This window comes from Monodelphis domestica, chromosome 3 (assembly GCF_027887165.1).
Source record: "Monodelphis domestica isolate mMonDom1 chromosome 3, mMonDom1.pri, whole genome shotgun sequence".
In the NCBI taxonomy this organism is placed as follows: Eukaryota; Metazoa; Chordata; class Mammalia; order Didelphimorphia; family Didelphidae; genus Monodelphis; species Monodelphis domestica.
In genome coordinates, this window is record NC_077229.1 from 318,461,049 (window position 1) to 318,478,548 (window position 17,500).

The 17,500-nt window shown below is 37.5% G+C and overlaps 1 protein-coding gene and 1 pseudogene across 1 annotated transcript in view; both read left to right on the forward strand.

Annotated features, from left to right (window-relative positions):
- PREX2 (phosphatidylinositol-3,4,5-trisphosphate dependent Rac exchange factor 2) overlaps positions 1–17,500 on the forward strand; it is a 421,865-nt gene that overhangs the window by 96,697 nt on the left and 307,668 nt on the right. The window lies entirely within an intron of this gene.
- On the forward strand, positions 2,768–8,491 carry LOC100021134 (eukaryotic translation initiation factor 3 subunit L-like; annotated as a pseudogene).

A 17,500-nucleotide genomic window follows, 5' to 3' on the forward strand; every position in this document is an offset into this window, starting at 1 on the left:
TACAGGAGCCCAAGTCCTTTATCTCAGAGCCACTTACCTGGCCCCTCTGCTAACTGGACTCCTGACTCAATCCCCAATGGGTTGTGTGGGTACCTTCGGTCTTGGGGTCCTTGTTAGCAGGACGGCTCAGGCAGCTAGGACTTTGGAATCTCAGTGGGACCTCCAATATAATGACTGGGAAAAAAAAACACAGAACTATTAAATAGTCAGAAAAAAACGCTTTTTAATTAAGGAGATGGGTTCAGTGCTAAATTAGGACTCCACACAGAGCTGCATGCTATACACCCATGCAAAGTTCCAAGTATTGAAACTGGTTCCTCTGGTCACTGGCCAGTGGAGAGTCAACCATGCTAGATTAACAACTCCAAGGAGCCATTAAAGTGGGAAGTTTAAACCCCTTTATTGGGGAACATGGAGACTAAGGAAGAGAGGGATAGTTGATTGTCTTTATAATGGTAACAAAGGAAAATGAGGAGTCAAAGACCATTATAACAATTAGGGGCTGATGGTTTACAATGGACACAAAAGGGAAAAGACTGGGCTACCAAGATAAAGGACTTTGGCCTAAGGGGAGAAACCATTGGGACAAAAAGAGATACTTAACACCTGCTGGGATTAGCCTTCCCCACCTAAACTACTTTAAGGTGTATTGTTAGTTTGTGACTCTGAGGTTGGACTTTACCCTTAGGGAGAAACTCATGTGACAAGGTCAAACTTGAGGCTTTTACCTTCAAGCTAACTAAACTGGGGTTCATAGAATCTTACCAGGCTGCAAGTTTGGGGGCTTCTAGATTCCATGTTGACAGCAGAAAATTTTGACACTGGGGCAATTTAGCTTATATACAAATATTTTGGAAAAGTAAGATGTGCTAAAATATAAATTTCCCCTGAGTATCTATTGCATTGTAGTTTATCTATGGAAAAATCTTATCTTTAGTTAATGTAATATTAGGAAACAGGGAAGTTTGCTGTGATCCTGTGTGGTATATTGTTTATTTTTTTCTTTAAGCAATCAGTAGGCTTTCACTATTCTAAAACAACCCACTCAATTCCATACCTGAATTCTGAGAAAACAGGAGGAGAAAGCACAACAGGAACATAGGCTTATAGCCATATTATAATCAAGTGGTTCCAAACATTTTGAAAAATGGTATTACCCATAAGTCCCAAATGGATATACAATCTAAATAGTAAAAGATTATACCATTGATAAATTAGAGGAACTGGGAAGGAGATAGCTTTTATGATAATGGATAGGGGAAACTTCTTGACAAAACAATAGATAGAAAATTTGATAGTAAATAAAGTGAACAATTTTGGTTACATAAAATTAAAAAAAGATTTAAAAGAAAAAATGAATACATTTAGAAGAGAAACAATAAACTGGAATATTGTAGCAAATTTCTCTGGTAAGGGTCTTTTATCTATTATATATGGGGAATTAATACAATTAGATATGTATATATACACATTGGACATATACATCCATCTGTGTCTATCTATTCATCTATCTATCTATGTCTTATTCATATATATATGTTTAAAATTCTAATTAATGATATATGGGAAATTGGTACAAATATACATGAGTGCATATGTGTGTATGTGCATGTTATGTTTATGTTAGCTATTTATATTTCACTTTTCAATCTATTTCTTTAAATATATACACATAGATGGAATATAAGCATATATGTATATATAATATGTATTATATAACATCATCAAATATATGAATGCATGGTACTCAAAAGAAGGAAGCTATGTACAACCATATGAAGAAATATTGAAAGTTGCAAATAAGAAATATACTTTAAAAATGACTTAATAATAGCTTATGTCTTGTACATGTTAGACTCACATGGCAAAAAAGGAAAATGACAATATATGGAGGAAATTTGGAAGGACTGGCACACAAATGTACAATTCTTGGAGCTTTGAATTGATCACATTAGTCTGGAACGTAATGACTAAACTCACAAATTGTATAAGCTCTTTGATCCAGCATTATCATTATGATGTGTATACCCCAAAGATACCAAAGGAAAAGGGAAAGATTCTCTATGTACCAGCATATTTGTAGCAGTACTTCTTGTTGCATCAAAGAACTTGAAACATAGTGGGTACTCAGAAAATGGGGAATGATTAAACAAATGCATATAATTCAATATAAATAAGGTGGAATATTATTTTGTCAAAAGAAATGACAGAACAGATGGATTCAGGAAAACAATGGGAAGACTCATATGAATTGACACAGAGTAAAGTGAATAGTAAATGAGTAAAAATGTATACAACTGATAGAACATCCTAAAGGAAAACAATGGAATAAATGAACGAATAGATATTTATTAAGTATTTATAATGCACCAAGAATTGTACTAAATGTTGAATCTATAATTAGAAAAAGTGAAAAGGCTCTTGATCTCAAGGAGTTCACATTATAATTGGGGAGTCAATACATAAAAGAAAATTCGACTACAGAACAGATGGGAAGGTTAGGAATTCCTAAGGGTACATTAGTGTGCTAGATGGAAAGACCCAGATGTCCTTCCATTCCTGGGAGAGACTTGGGAATTATGGTCAATGAAATGAATAATTAAAACTCCAGAAAAAGTAATGGTGAATCATGCCTTGGTGAATGAGGCATACATTTTCAGAAATGTCCAATGTATGGATTTAATTTGCATTGATTATATAATTCATAATAAGGGAGAGGTTTTTTTTTTTTTGAGGGCAAGAGTTTCCAGCATGATGGGGTTAGTGATAATTAAAAAAAAAAGGAAAGAACAGTGTTTGATGAAAGCATTAAAAAATAATAGGAAGAGAGCAGAAAGAAATTCAGAAAACATAGACAAATAAGGCAGTATTGATGCATTCCATGTTAAATTTGAATACCAAAAAAGTCCAAACTGAAATTAGTGAGGATGACCAGTTTCAAATGCAGAACTTTTTATGTCTGCCCCGCCCCCATCTTACTAGAAAATATTTGAGTTTGTGAGATTCATAATAATAAAAATGAGGGAGAAATGATTTTAGTATAGTGGACTGTGGGATAAGGAAATCCCTTCTTCCAATACAGTTCTATACCTTCTCTGCAAGTTAAATTTTTGAGAGTTGGCAGGGCATTGAGAGTTTAAGTAACTTACTTGCAGAGATTCACATAACTAGAATGGAAGGAAAAGGGAAGGAAATAAGCATTTTTTAATTAAATTGTTTTCTAGATAGCATGTTGATATAATTTTTAACATTTTATAATATTTTATCATCCCTACTCTCTTCTAACCACCATTTTTCTCTCCCCCAGACGGCAGGTAATATGATTTAGGTTGAACATGTATTATCATACAACATATATATTTCCATGTTAACCATGTTGTGAAATAAGACATATATGTCTTATGCTGAAGAAAAAATTCATAGAGAAAATAAAGTGAAAAATGGCATTCTCCAATCTGCTTCAGACTCTGTCAGTTCCTTTTGTGGTGATAGATAGGCATTTTTATCATGAGTCCCTTGGAGCTGTCCTGGATAATTGCATTATTGATAATAGAGGAATAAATAGTTCTTTAGTGCCTACTATGAGTCAGACATGTGCTAACCACTTAAATTATTTTTATCATTACTATCTCAATTGATCCTCATAACAACCTTTTGAGGTAGGAACAATTATTAGACTCATTTTATAGCTAAGGAAACTATAGCAATCATAGCTTAAGTAACTTACCCAGGGTCTCAGAACTAGTGTCTGTGAACAGATTTGAATTTATATCTTCTTGACCTCAGATTCAGTGCTCTATCCATTGTACTACCAACTGCCTCTGATGTGTCTAGATAGACCTTGAGCCTAGGTCTTTCTGGCTTTAGAGCCAGAAACCTCTTTATCTGCAGCACTCTTTTGAGCTCTTTATCTGCAGCACTCTTTTGCTTCTCTATTGATTCAAAGGAAAGGAAGAAGGAAATTAAACAAGTAAACAAAAAACCATCCTCATCTAGCCTGAGAGGAAATGGACTAGACCTGGAATCAGAGGGTATCTGGCTTCAGTTTTTGGGTCTAATATGTATAAGTTATATGATTTTCATTCTGAATTGCAGTTTTCTTAGCTTTGAGAACAAAAATACTGGCCTATGTACCTCACAAAACTGTTAATGAGATCATCTTTGTAAACCATATATATATATATATGTGTGTGTATATATATATATATACACACAGAGAGAGACAAATATATTTATATGCATACATATACACATGTATAAAGAATTGTTATCCTTTAGTGCCAGTATGACATGAGAAATGGGCAGTGACAAAGGGTGGCCCTAGGATTTAATTGTTTCAATTAAAGTGTGAATTTCCCCAACATCAGACATACCTTTATTCCTATATAGACATAAACATGTACTCTAGCCAAATATAGTTTTATTGTTTCATATTGGGACTTATCCACATAAAATCTTTTCCATAATTTAAAATTCGGCATTCTGACAATTTTAAATTGCATTTGGCCATTGCCTTATCATTTAAAAATATCTTATTTTTACACTAATTATTCTGCCTGGTATACTTTCTTTCCCTTCCCCTCCAAGAGAGTCATCTCTTATAAACAATTAACAAAATTAAAATAGAAAAAGGAGAATAATAGCAAAAATATACTCAACACCTTAAAAAAAAGGTGGTATAATATTCTGTGTTGAAATAATGTAGATCCTTGATGGGATGATGTTGATATTGTTGAGATACCAAGGTTTAGTTGGTTCCTTGGTACCCCACAGTGAAGAAGGCCTGTGAGTCTGCTTCTCAGTGACCAGTATACTTATCACACTCCCAGACTGATTTTCAAATACCAGACAGGGATTTATTTTAGGAAACAAGGTATATTGAAGGGGATGATTAAGGAATTAAGATTCCCTAGCTCTAAGGGTTCTAGCTAATCACCTGCCTAGTACAATCTCCATATGGAAATTTCTTGTTTGCTTCCAAACTCCCTAATCCCTACTCTGTCTATCTAAATTCCTGGGCTAACTGGCTACCTGACACTATATAATCCTCCTCGATTACTTTAGTAGGATAAACAGGTCCTCTGAGTAGCTTCAAGGTGAGCCCTTTATGTTAGGGTTCAGCCCTAGTAGGTTTGGCCTAAATTGGCTTCTGGCCTTCCCACCACAGATAGTTTGTACAAGCTAGCTGGTCACCGATCTTCAGAGCAGTTGGAAATGCTTTCAGTAATCGGGAAACACTATTGAATCTCAAGTGTTAAAGGGTTTCTCCAGACAGGAACCCCAGATTTGGTATTTTCAGCTTCAGGGGATAGGAAACCCAAACCTCCTCAATTCACAGAGATAGAGAGGAAGTTCCAGCTCCAGACCGTCCCAGCAACAGGAAGTCCAAGAGCTCCCCAGGAATTGCTGGTGTTCACTTTTATGCTCTTCCCCACATTCAAGAACACAGCCTCATCGGTTCCACAGCATGCGGTCTTTGCAAAACCTCTTTCACATATTTGCCATTCATTTCTCTTCTTCCCTTCTGCTAGTGTTCTGTACTTGTGTACCGTATATACCATTATGTGCCCCTCCCCACCTACTGCAAAGAAGAGATTATGCTTCCCTATCTTGCCATTGTAATTCCTCATTGACAAGATTCAAAAGTTGGGGATGAATTATGTGTATTGCGGGACAAATGTATCACTGTACAATATAGAATCAGATTTTGTAATTCATGGAATTTGAACTTAGAAGTAGTATATTTGCCATAGTTATTGCCTTCATTGGAATGAGATGAAATTTTATAGCTAACCTAGAAGGTAAAATTCAGTAGTTTTTTTCATGAAAATCTATTATGGGTGTTAAGGTAATTTGATATTTTTGACAGTTTTAAAAGTGTGTTGCACTCTTGAGCCATGACTCCAACCCGCCGCCATGTCCTACCCGTCCGAGGATTACGGCAATGAGGCTGCATATGATCCCTATGCTTACCCTGGCGACTATGACACGCATACAGGAGACCCAAAGCAGGACCTAGCCTATGAACGACAACATGAGCAGCAGACCTACCAAGTAATTCCAGAAGTGATCCAGGATTTCATCCAATATTTCCATAAAACCGTCTCCGACCTTATCGACCAGAAAGTGTATGAGCTCCAGGCAAGCCGGGTGTCCAGCAACGTTATGGACCAAAAGGTGTATGAGATCCAGGACATCTATGAGAACAGCTGGACCAAGCTGACTGAAAGGTTCTTCAAGAATACCCCCTGGCCAGAAGCAGAGGCCATTGCCCCACAAGTTGGCAATGATGGCAACCTGTCTCCTTGATCCTGTATAAGGAACTTTATTACAGACACATCGATGCCAAAATCGGCGGCAGTTTGAGTCCTATTACAACTACTGCAACCTTTTCCACTACATTCTCAATGCTGATGGACCTGCCCCCCTTGAACTGACCAACCAGTGGCTGTGGGATATCATTGATGAATTCATCTACCAGTTTCAGTCATTCAGCCATTACCGGTGGAAGATGGCTAAAAAGTCAGATGAGGAGATTGACTTTCTTCGTTCCAACCCCAAGGTCTGGAATGTCCACAGCATCCTCAATGTGCTTCATTCCCTTGTAGACAAATCCAATATCATCCAGCAGCTAGAAGTCTACCCCAGTGGAGGCGACCCTGAGAGTGTGGCTGGTGAGTATGGCTGGCACTCCCTCTACAAGATGCTCGGCTACTTCAGCCTGTGGGGCTGTTCCAGCTCAACTCCCTCTTGGGGGATTACTACCAGGCTATCAAGGTGCTGGAGAACATTGAGTTGAACAAGAAGAGCATGTATTCCCAGGTGCCTGAATGCCAGGTCACCACCTGTTACTGTGTGGGGTTTGCCTACTTGATGATGCGCCGGTACCAGGACGCCATTCGTGTCTTTGCCAACATCCTGCTCTACATTCAGAGAACAATGTACAAATATGAGATGATCAATGAGACACTCGCTGCGAATGCCTCAAGAAGAGAGAAAGGATAGTAGTTTGGATTCAGCGGGGGCGAGACAGAGCTGGGAGATGGAAGAATTGAGTCAGAAACCAAGCTGTATTGATTTTAATGGAGCCACAGCACACTCCGGACTCTGGAAATCTCAAAGGACAGAACCATCCAGTAGTCCAAAATTAACACCACACAGGTCAGAGAAATGATGGAGCTTAGCTGAGAGATTAGCCTAGGTTCCTTAAGTTAGTTGCCAAGCATGAACCTTATGGCTGAGAGAATGGGGTGTAGATAATAGGATGAATTAGAAAGAGCTAGGTATTAGCATTGGAAAAGGAAAGCGCCTGGCCCAAGGCCAGGTCCCAGGTGAGAGAGAAGGAAAGAGAGAGTCAGTGTTACGCAAGGGGTGAGATCCAAGTGAGAGAGAGGGAGGTGCCTGGTGGCTGTTCCTTTTAATGTCTTTGATATGCAAAGATGCATAATGCATAAACATGAATACAGAGTGTATTGATTGGTTCAGGTGTCGATTGGAACAAGGTAAAGGTGGAATTTATCCCAGCATGAATAAGACAAAGGGATCTAAGTTTTCCAGCCTTAACCTTAGCAATGCTGGGATTGGAATTCATTGCCATGCGCAAGAATGGCCATGTGTCCATACACAATCCTTACATCTTAATTATACATATGGGCTGGACTGCTACAATCAACAAGCAGAATGAGCAAATGCATGCCCTGCTGGCCATTGCCCTGACCATGTACCCCATGTGCATTGATGAGAGCATCCACCTGCAGCTCTGAAAGAAGCATGGAGACAAGATGCTGCACCTGCAGAAGGGGGACCCCCAGGTATACAAGGAGCTCTTTAGCCACTCCTGCCCTAAGTTCCTGTCCCTCATCATGCCCAACTAGGACAGCATGCACCCCAACTACCACAAGGAGCCCTTCCTGTGTTTGCCTGAAGCAAAAGAGCCCTGAAAGTGTTTGCAGATGAGGGGCAGCAGCAGGCCCAGCTGTCCACCATTCGCAGCTTCCTGAAGCTCTATACCATCATGCCCGTGGCCAAGCTGGCTGGTTTCTTGGACCTCACTGAACAGGAGTTCTGTATCCAGCTGCTGCTCTTCAAAGATAAGATGAAGAACCTGGTATGGACGAGTGGCATCTCTGCCCTTCACGGAGAGTTCCAGTCAGCCTCCGAGGTGGACTTCTACGTCAACAAAGACATGATCCATATTGCAGCTACCAAGGTGGCCCGCCACTATGGAGATTTCTTCATCTGACAGATCCATAAATTTGAGGAGCTCAATTGAACCCTAAAGAAGATGGGCCAAAGACCCTGAGTGGGCACCATCTCACCACATTCATCCAGAACTCCTGAGGATGTTGATGTCCAGGTGGCAGAAAAAAATGTGTTTGCTGTCCTGAGAGTCCTGACCCTTTGATTCAGACCAGCAGGCCTTCCTTGCTGGGGTCTGTTTGAACCAAGGGCTTGAATATTTAAATAAATCCCAGGAAGAGGTAAAAAAAAAGTGTGTTGCAACTCTGTGCCTCGGTAGTAAAGATTATATATATATATATATATATATATATATATATATATATATATATTTAAAATAATGAACGTAATCTTTTTAGATGTAGTTCAATGCAAATATAATAATTGACATATTAAATGTATAGATAGCTTTTTTGGTGGCTGTCAAAGTATGGCATTAGTTTTGTTTATCTGAACTAAACCAACTTCATGAATTTTCTGTTGTTAGATTAGTACCAAGCCAACATCTATGAAAATGAGCTCATTTTTTGTTTTATTTTATTTGATTCATTTTATAAGTATTCACTTTTTTTTTCTCTTTAATTTTGACATGGACACTGTATCCCCCCAGAAGCTCAGGCAAACTATTATCAGTGAAATTGCTTTGCTCCCTTACATCCTTGTGACTCCTAGCCTAAAACATCTAATGACCCCTATAGGACTCTGACATGATTGTCCTCCTTTGATCCTCCTTTAGATTTAAGATGGAGGGAGAGATGCACCTCCAGGCTACACCTCAATTCTATCAGGCTACATCTCAGACATCTGTCTGTTCCCTAAAACCAAAGAATCTTTTATGAGGGTCATTTCCTATGTCCCCAGGCAGACCCCAGTCAGATAACCAAACCCCTAACTGAATGCCTGAGGGTTACCACTCTAGAGTCTCATCCACACCATGGCACAGCATCTGTTGTAAAGAGTATAAAATTCCAAGAACTAATGTTGTCTGGGGGACAGCTTTTCCATCCATGCTGTCCTCCCAAGGAGCAGCCTTCCATCTTGCTGTTCCACCTGTACCATCCTCCTGGCCATTCTCAACATTACTCTCTAAATTAATAAATTTCTTTTTTTATTTTTAAGCTAAATTTTGGAGTCTTGCATTCTTGCAAAAGGTATCCTTCCTGAACCCCAGGGGTGCACCTCTTCACCCCCACAACAGTTTGATATAGGATTTGATTAGTTTTTTTCCTAGAATTTCATTTGAATTTAGTGTTTCTCTTCTGATTCACCTCTTAAAAAATTTCAGTTATAAAACTAAAAAATGAATACTTTTAATTTGTTCATCAGAAAATGAATCACCTTAATCACTATAGGATGGTCTGGGGAATTATTTTCGTAAAATTGTACACATTGTTTTTAGTGCCATTATATTGGTAGGATATAATGTATAAACAGAAAGTATAGTAGAAACAAAACATAGGAAAGGAAACGTGCTATTAATCTGGGGTAAGAAATTGGAATCAAAGAAGACTTTTGATAGGAGGTGGTAACTGAGCTGAACCTTCAAGGAAATAAGAATTCTGAGAGGCATAGTTGAAGACAGAATGCACTCCAGGCATGGGGAGAAGCTGACAAAAATGTCCAGGAGTATGTTATAGTGTTTCATGGTCAGGGAACGATTAAAAATCTAATTTAGCTGGAGTCTAGAGTTCATGAATAGGAACAGCCTAAAAAAAAATGAAGAACATAGTTGCAAGCCAGATTAAGGAGGGTGTTAATTGGCAGCAACAAAGAGTTTTTCCAAGAGACCATGGGAAGTCACTCAAAGTTTATAAGGTAGAGAATGATATAGTCTGGACAGTACATTAGGAAGATTATTTTGATGGTAAATGACTGGTAGATAAAAGGGGCATCAGGTCTAAAGGTGTTTTTTAAAAAGACTTTCTTTTTTTTAACAATTATATGTAAAATATTTTTAGCTAAAATTATATGACAATGATAAAAATGACTGCAAAAATTTTGGAAGGGGGCCAGCTAGGTAGCTCAGTGGATTGAGAGCCAGGCCTAGAGACAGGAGGTCCTAGGTTCAAATCTGGCCTCAAACACGTCGCTGCTGTGTAACCTTGGGCAAGTCACTTGACCCCCATTGCTTAGCCCTTACCACTCTTCTGCCTTGGGACCAATACCCAGTATTGATTCCTAGATGGAAGGTAAGAGTTTAAAAAAAAAAAGTTTTGAAGGTTGTAAAATGGAGAAGTACAAGACTTCTCTGTGGGCTTATGTTAGAGCTGGAACTTAAACTAAGTCTTTATAATTTAATGAAAAGAATTCAGAAGAAAGTTCTTTTGACTCAAAATATCCTTAGACTGTTTTACAGCAAGAGTTATTAAACTCTTTGTGTCATAGACTCAGACCGATTTGGCAGTCTATTGGAAGTCCAAAGTTCTCTTCTCAGAATATTTTAAAATATATAAATTAGAATGATTAAAATTATAAAGCAAGTCAATTATATTGAAATACAGTTATTAAAATATCAAATTGATAAGTTCATGGATTCTAGGTTACCAACCCCTCCTTCATAGGCTTCTATTTGTGAAAGTAATCTGTGGCTCATTTCTTCATGATATTTAAGTAGACATTTGAAATTCCCATTTTCTATTCATTATGTCTTAGAGATTCTATGATTTTTTATTATAAATTGTTTTATTCATGACAAGTAAGATATCTTAATTAATATTGGGAAAATGAGGCTGATGGATAGATAATGGGAGAAAGCAATAAATCGAGATAAATCACGTTGTTTTGTTTGACCATTTTTATGATGAATGTGGTGATGATCATCCCCAGCTAGGTTTACCACTTGTTAGAAACAACTACTTTCTCTAGTAAAAACTTCAGGGAGAGAAAGGTGTTACCTACATTGTAGAAAGGGCTAGTTTCCTTTGACAGAGAAAAAAAAAACAAACTATGTTGGAGAATTCTGTTCATATGATTGTCTTAGCTTAGTGGACTTTCCCTTCAGATTTTTTTCTTTCCTTGTATTTCATGCTTGAGTGTAAATTCCTGAATAGCACAATAGCTTTTGGCACTGTAATTCACTCCTCCCAGCAAACCCACACAAAAATCTATCAGCATATCTACAATGTATAAAACAGTATTTGTATGACAAAGAAAAAAAAAAGCACCCTGCTGAATTGAGATAGAATTCAGCAATGCATTCAATTAGTTATACACATGAATGCTTCCTTCCCAGAAATACTGATGTTCCCTATGTCCACCAGCTTAGCTCATAAAACATAAACTGGCTAACACAAATTGTTGGATGAATAGGATGATTTTGGGGTAATTCACCACTTCATGATAAAATGTTGTTAAAATATTTGTGAGAACGAATATCCCCTCTTTAAGATCATCAAAGGGCTTCACAAGTCTAAATTATAATGCTTCCCTATTACAACTGAGGAGCCCAATTTAATTCAATTCAAGAAATATTTGCTGAATACCTACTATGTTCACAGGCTTTCTAGGATACATTGATGAAGTTATTATCTTATTCTAGGATACATTGATGAAGTTCTTATCTTATTCTAGGAACTTACAATCTCTTGTTGGGTGGAAGTGGGGAACCAGGTTATATTATTTATATTAATTATTATATTAATTATGCTGTTTTTCTTGAAGGAGGAGAGAGTTTTGGATTTGGAGAGACGTGTGAGTTTGGATGTAATACTTAAAATTTTGAACTTATAAAATGAGTTGAAGGTCTCAGGGATCCCATCACAGGGCTTGTATTATAGGAGCTCATGCCAGGCATATTATACAGTTCATCACCATGATCACTAAACTGAAAAGTTATACTAAATAGTTTCTAAAGTCCTTTCTAGCATTAAATTCAGATTTTTAAAAAAATCTTATTAGGACAAGAGATTAGAAATGCCAATGAGAGATAGATTAATATGAAAAATTGGAAGAAAGAAATTTTTGTGTAGGACACAGTCAAGGAAGGTGGCATAGAGATTTTAACAGACAGAAATAGGATCATGGCAAGAATCATTTCCAGATATGAAAAACTAAGTAAGTTAAGTTTTAGATATAGAATTGGGAACATGAGAACAAGGAAACTTAGAGTATGTGATGGGAAAGACTATGAGATCAAGCTTGGAAAAAAAAAGGTGGATCCAGATTGTAGAAGCTGCATGCCAGGATGGGAGTTTATATATATGTATATATATATAACTTTTACGTTCCATCTCAGAATCAATATTTCATATTGGTTCCAAGGCAGAAAAGTGGTAAAAGCTAGGCAATAGAGGTTAAGTGACTTGCCCAGGGTCACACAGCTAGGAAGGGTCTGAGGTCAAATTTGAACCCAAGACCTCCTATCTCTGGGTTTGACTCTCAATCTACTGAGCCACCCAACTACCCCCCAAGAGTTTATATTTTAACTAATGACAATAGGGAGCTGCAATAATTGTCTTTAGGTAAGATAAATGCCAGATATATTAGTAAAGCAGCTAGGTGGTACAGTAGATAAAGTGCCAGACCTAGAGTTAGGAAGAATAATCTTCCTGAGTTCAAATTTGGTTTCAGAAATTTACTAGCTATGTGACCCCAGGCAAGTATATTAACCCTTCTTGCTTCTGTTTCCTCATTTGTAAAAATGAGCTGGAGAAAGTAATGATATACCAAACCCCAAATGGGGTCACAGTGAGTTGGATGTGACTGAAACCACAGAACAACTAGTTTATGGGGAGTTTTGAAAGTCAAATAGAGTTGGCTAGAATTGATGTAATAGGCATGACTGAAATGCCCAAACAACAAATTAGTGAGGTTATTTGTGTTGCAGTTTAAGGATGGTTTGAGAGGAGAAATTAGAGCCAGGATTACCAGTTAGGAGATCATCATATCACTATAGATTAAGAAGATTTGAAATAAGATGGCAGTGGTCATAGTAGAAAGGGGACATAGGGAAGATATTGTCATAAAGGTAGAATTGATAGGATGTATCAACTGAGCACATGAGATGAGAAATGGGGGATAAATAAATGATCAAGATCAGAAAACTGGTTCATTGACTGGAGGTGGAGCCATCACCAGAAAGAGATGTAGGGAAGGGAACGTTATTCTGGTGACCCTTGGTGAGATCAAGTTTGAGAGGCTAATGGGAGTATATTTGCTAGGTAGTAGAGTTACAGGAATCATAAAATGGCATAATTTCAGTTGGGACAAATTTCATGGAATTCAGGGATGTATTGGAGAGAAAGTGGAAGCAGTGACTTTAAACTGCTATTTCCTGAAACTTGTAAATCCAGGACAAATGAGAGCTAGTTAACATGGTAGCAGAATCAATGGAAGAATCTTTAAAGGGTAGATGAGCCCTAAGTATTTCTATAGGCTTTAGAGGAAAGAGCTAGATGGTTGATATGTAAGAGAGAGAGGGAAAAGTCACTACTTAGGCAATGGGATCCAAGGGCATGAATGGATAAAGCCATTCATAATAACCTTGGCTGGACCCTTCCTGGAGACTGGGCTCTTCCTGCTCCTGTCCCTGTTCCTCCCATTTTCACAATTATTGCTTCCTACTCTAAGAAGCTACTCTAGGGAAATTGCTACCCTATAGAGCTGCTAATTATTAGTTCTAACAGCTTTGGTAACTACTACCATGCTTCTTGGGTATCCAGAAAGGGGGAAATGTCAGATAACTTTTGAGATCTCACAATATCCTGTTTGTACTAAAGAGAAGACACAATTAGGAGACGACCTCATCCCCAGCAAAGTGAGGGTATCCTGATGAAAGAGACTATTGTAGCACCTACTTCACAGGATTATTGTGAAAACAATTTGAAAAAATATTTGTAAAGCATTTTTAAACCTCAGGACAGTATGCAAATATTGTTATAATTATTTTTATTATTGCTATTTTTTCATGACTACTACTACTACTATTACTACTATCACTACTGCTATTGCTAGTGCTACTACTATTGCAGTACATATTCTCTCTCCTGTGGATAGAAAGTAATCTTAGAGGGGAAGGCAATAGCAGCTGGGGAATGAAGGACCTTCTATTAAAAATGAAATTTGAGCTGTGTCTTGAAGGAAGCCAGGAAAACTAAAAGGCAGAAAAGTCAAAGGGAGAGCAGTCCCAGAACAGGGGATAGCCAATACAAATGAAAAGAGATGGAAAATGGAATGCTGTATTTAAAGAGCAGCAAGCAGGCCAATGTAGGTCAGTTGTCAAGTATATGAAGAAAATTCCTGAAAACAATAAGAATAGAGAGGTTAGATGAGATCAGGTTATGTAGAGATTTACATGCCAAACAGAGGACTTTATAATTGATCCTGGTGGTGACCAGGAGCCACTAGAGTTTATTGAGTAGGTGTATAATAGGGTTATACTTAAGAAAAATAATTTTTGCAGTTAAGTGGAGGATAGAATAGAATGGAGATAGAATTGAGACTGGAAAACGAATTAGAAGGCAATTCAAAGAATCCAGTTAAGAGGAGACTAGAGCCTGAACTAAGATGGTGGCTATGTGAGTAGAAAAAAAGGGAATATACAGAAGATATATTGTGAAGGTGATATTTGATAATAGATTTAAAATATGGGATTGTGAGAATTAAAAAGAAAGAAAAACATCAACAACTGTAATAAGCATTGCATGATACTTTCCCTTGCCCTTAGCAAACTGATTTTAACAATTAATTGGGAAGAATTTTGGAAAAGACATTCTTTCTTATTATTATTTAAATAAATATAGGAATATAAGGTCTTTTTTTAATAGTTGTGGTCAACAGAGTGTATAATTGCCAAAAGCAACGAGCATGTCATACTATCCTGGTCCTTTGCAATTAGTTCTTTCAAAAACAAATTCAATTTAGAGATTCTTTTTGGTTAAAATATTTCTCCTAGATTCATGATAAAAGATCAAATTTCTATAAATACAGTTCTTGTCCTCATAGAACTTACAGTCTGGGCCAGTGAAAGCGAAACTCTTAGAGATGGAGTGCTGGCCCCATTCCCCACCACTAACTCCCCCTCCTTGGCTTCCTTGCTATGTGTCAAGCTGTGAGCTATGTGTCCCTCAAACCTAACTCCTCTCTAAACCCACCATCGGAATCACCTTCACCACAGACTCCACAGGCTGCTGTCTGTGCTGAGCATTCATGCAGCATATGAGCCCCCCACTCCCTCTAAAAGAGTACCGTTCAGGGGGCAGCTGGGTAGCTCAGTGGATTGAGAGCCAGGCCTAGAGATGAGCGGTCCTAGGTTCAAATCTAACTTCAGACACTTCTCAGCTGTGTGACCCTGGGCAAGTCACTTAACCCCCATTGCCTAGCTCTTACTACTCTTCTGCCTTGGAACCAATACACGGTACTGATTCCAAGACAGAAGGTAAGGGTTTAAAATAAATAAATAAATAAAATAGTACTGTTCAATTCCATTGACTAAGCCTTTAATAGATACAGCATTCATTAGAGAGCATAATGAAGTGGACAGAAAGCCAGCCTCATTGCCCTACTTCTGGTATCTTCTGGTTGTTACCCTTGACAACTCAATCTCTCAATGCTGCCAGACCAGCCCCTATCCCTGCCCTTATGTGATAAGCATTGTGTAAGGAGTTCCGGATACAAAGAAAAAAAAAGATGAAAGAGTCCCAGTGAGCTTACAAATATTTATACAAACTCATCCTCGCTGATTGACTTTACTTGCAAAAGAAACAATATTGCAATTCGCCTTATTCTGAAAGAAGAATCAATCTACTGCCTCTGTGATATTGGCATCATCCAGTAGTTTAGGTGAGCATCAGGTTCCTAAAAGAAAAGGAGTGCCTACGTTGTAAATAACAATATTAGACTTCCCAAATAAGTCAGGTATTCTCAGGTTTATCTTGGAAGAAATATGAGGAGAAAAGGATCTAAGCATGGGTGTTAGTAGATGAAAAGCCAAAGGAAAGAATTAAGGAACATCATTAAAGCTCAACAAGTCTAGAATTTAAGTTAGGGATAGGTCTTCTGGAGATAATGGAACTGGGCTTTGATTTTACTTTTGAGCCAGCAGTCACTGCTGAACAGAGAAAAGGAGGAAAAGGGTTCCTGTCATCTTCTTACCTATTATATCAATTTGGACTTCTATCCCTCATTTGGTTTCTTGGTAGAAAATATGTGACATTCTTGGTTTTTCTTTGACTTTAATTAGAGTGTGACCTTTAACATATGCCTTCAGCAAATACAGAGAGAGAGAAAAACAGTATGGAGTAAATTACAGACGGGAGAAGTAGTTCTGATCTGTGGGGGGAAAAAACACCTCACAATATGGACTGGAATAATAATTCTGAAAAACTTGCAAAACCTTTTTTTCTTACAGAAACTCCAGAGATGTAAGAACATACTAATATATGCACATTGAGGAAAATGGGTTTTCTGTGTAGCTGCAGCTCTCTTTATCTCTCTGGAACTTTGCATATCTTTCTCTGACCCATCTGTTTCTGCATAGCTCTCTTCCTGACTCCTGTGGCTATGTTCTGATTGAGACAAACACAGGTAGTGCATTGCTGAAGGTCTTTTGGCTCTTTCCCAAATAAGAAAAGTGATTGAAGGAGGCAGAGAAATTCAGAGAAGGGACAGAAAAGGGATATATGGAAAATGAATGCTGAGACATATTGGAACTGAGGGAGAAGAAAGGGAATAGATTTCAGCCTGGGGAGGGGAAGGGAAACTGCACTAAATCATTTCTTCCAAATTTGTTTGTTTTCTTTTTGCTGGCTAATGGAAAGATAGCATGAACTGGGATTGGCTTTATGCTTAGCTCTATTTTAAAAGATAGACCAAGATAAAGATTTTGTCATTATAATGATAACCTGCTCCAGAGTAAATAAATGACCCATAGTAAGTCAGGGTCTGTTATTTCAATGATGTGGGTGATGCAGACTTCAGCCCTTATTTTACCTAATATAGTCTTTAGAAGTAATTCTAGAAATTAAAAAAATGCAAAATTTAAAGAAAGTAATATGCTGTACTGTTTCTAGAATTTATTATAATTTTCTTTGGGGAGATGATTACGGTAATTCTTCTTTACTTGATATGGGAGATTCTCTAAAATCATATTACATTCAAAATATTAAAATGGGCAATAAATAAAGTGATTATTTATATGAGACTTTGGAAATTAACATAATTCTATTAACATTAGCTCATCTAATTCCTCATTGTCAATCTCCTTTCTAATATATAGAGGTATTTTTTGTAAAAGTTACATGAACAATTTTTTGGTGTTCAAACA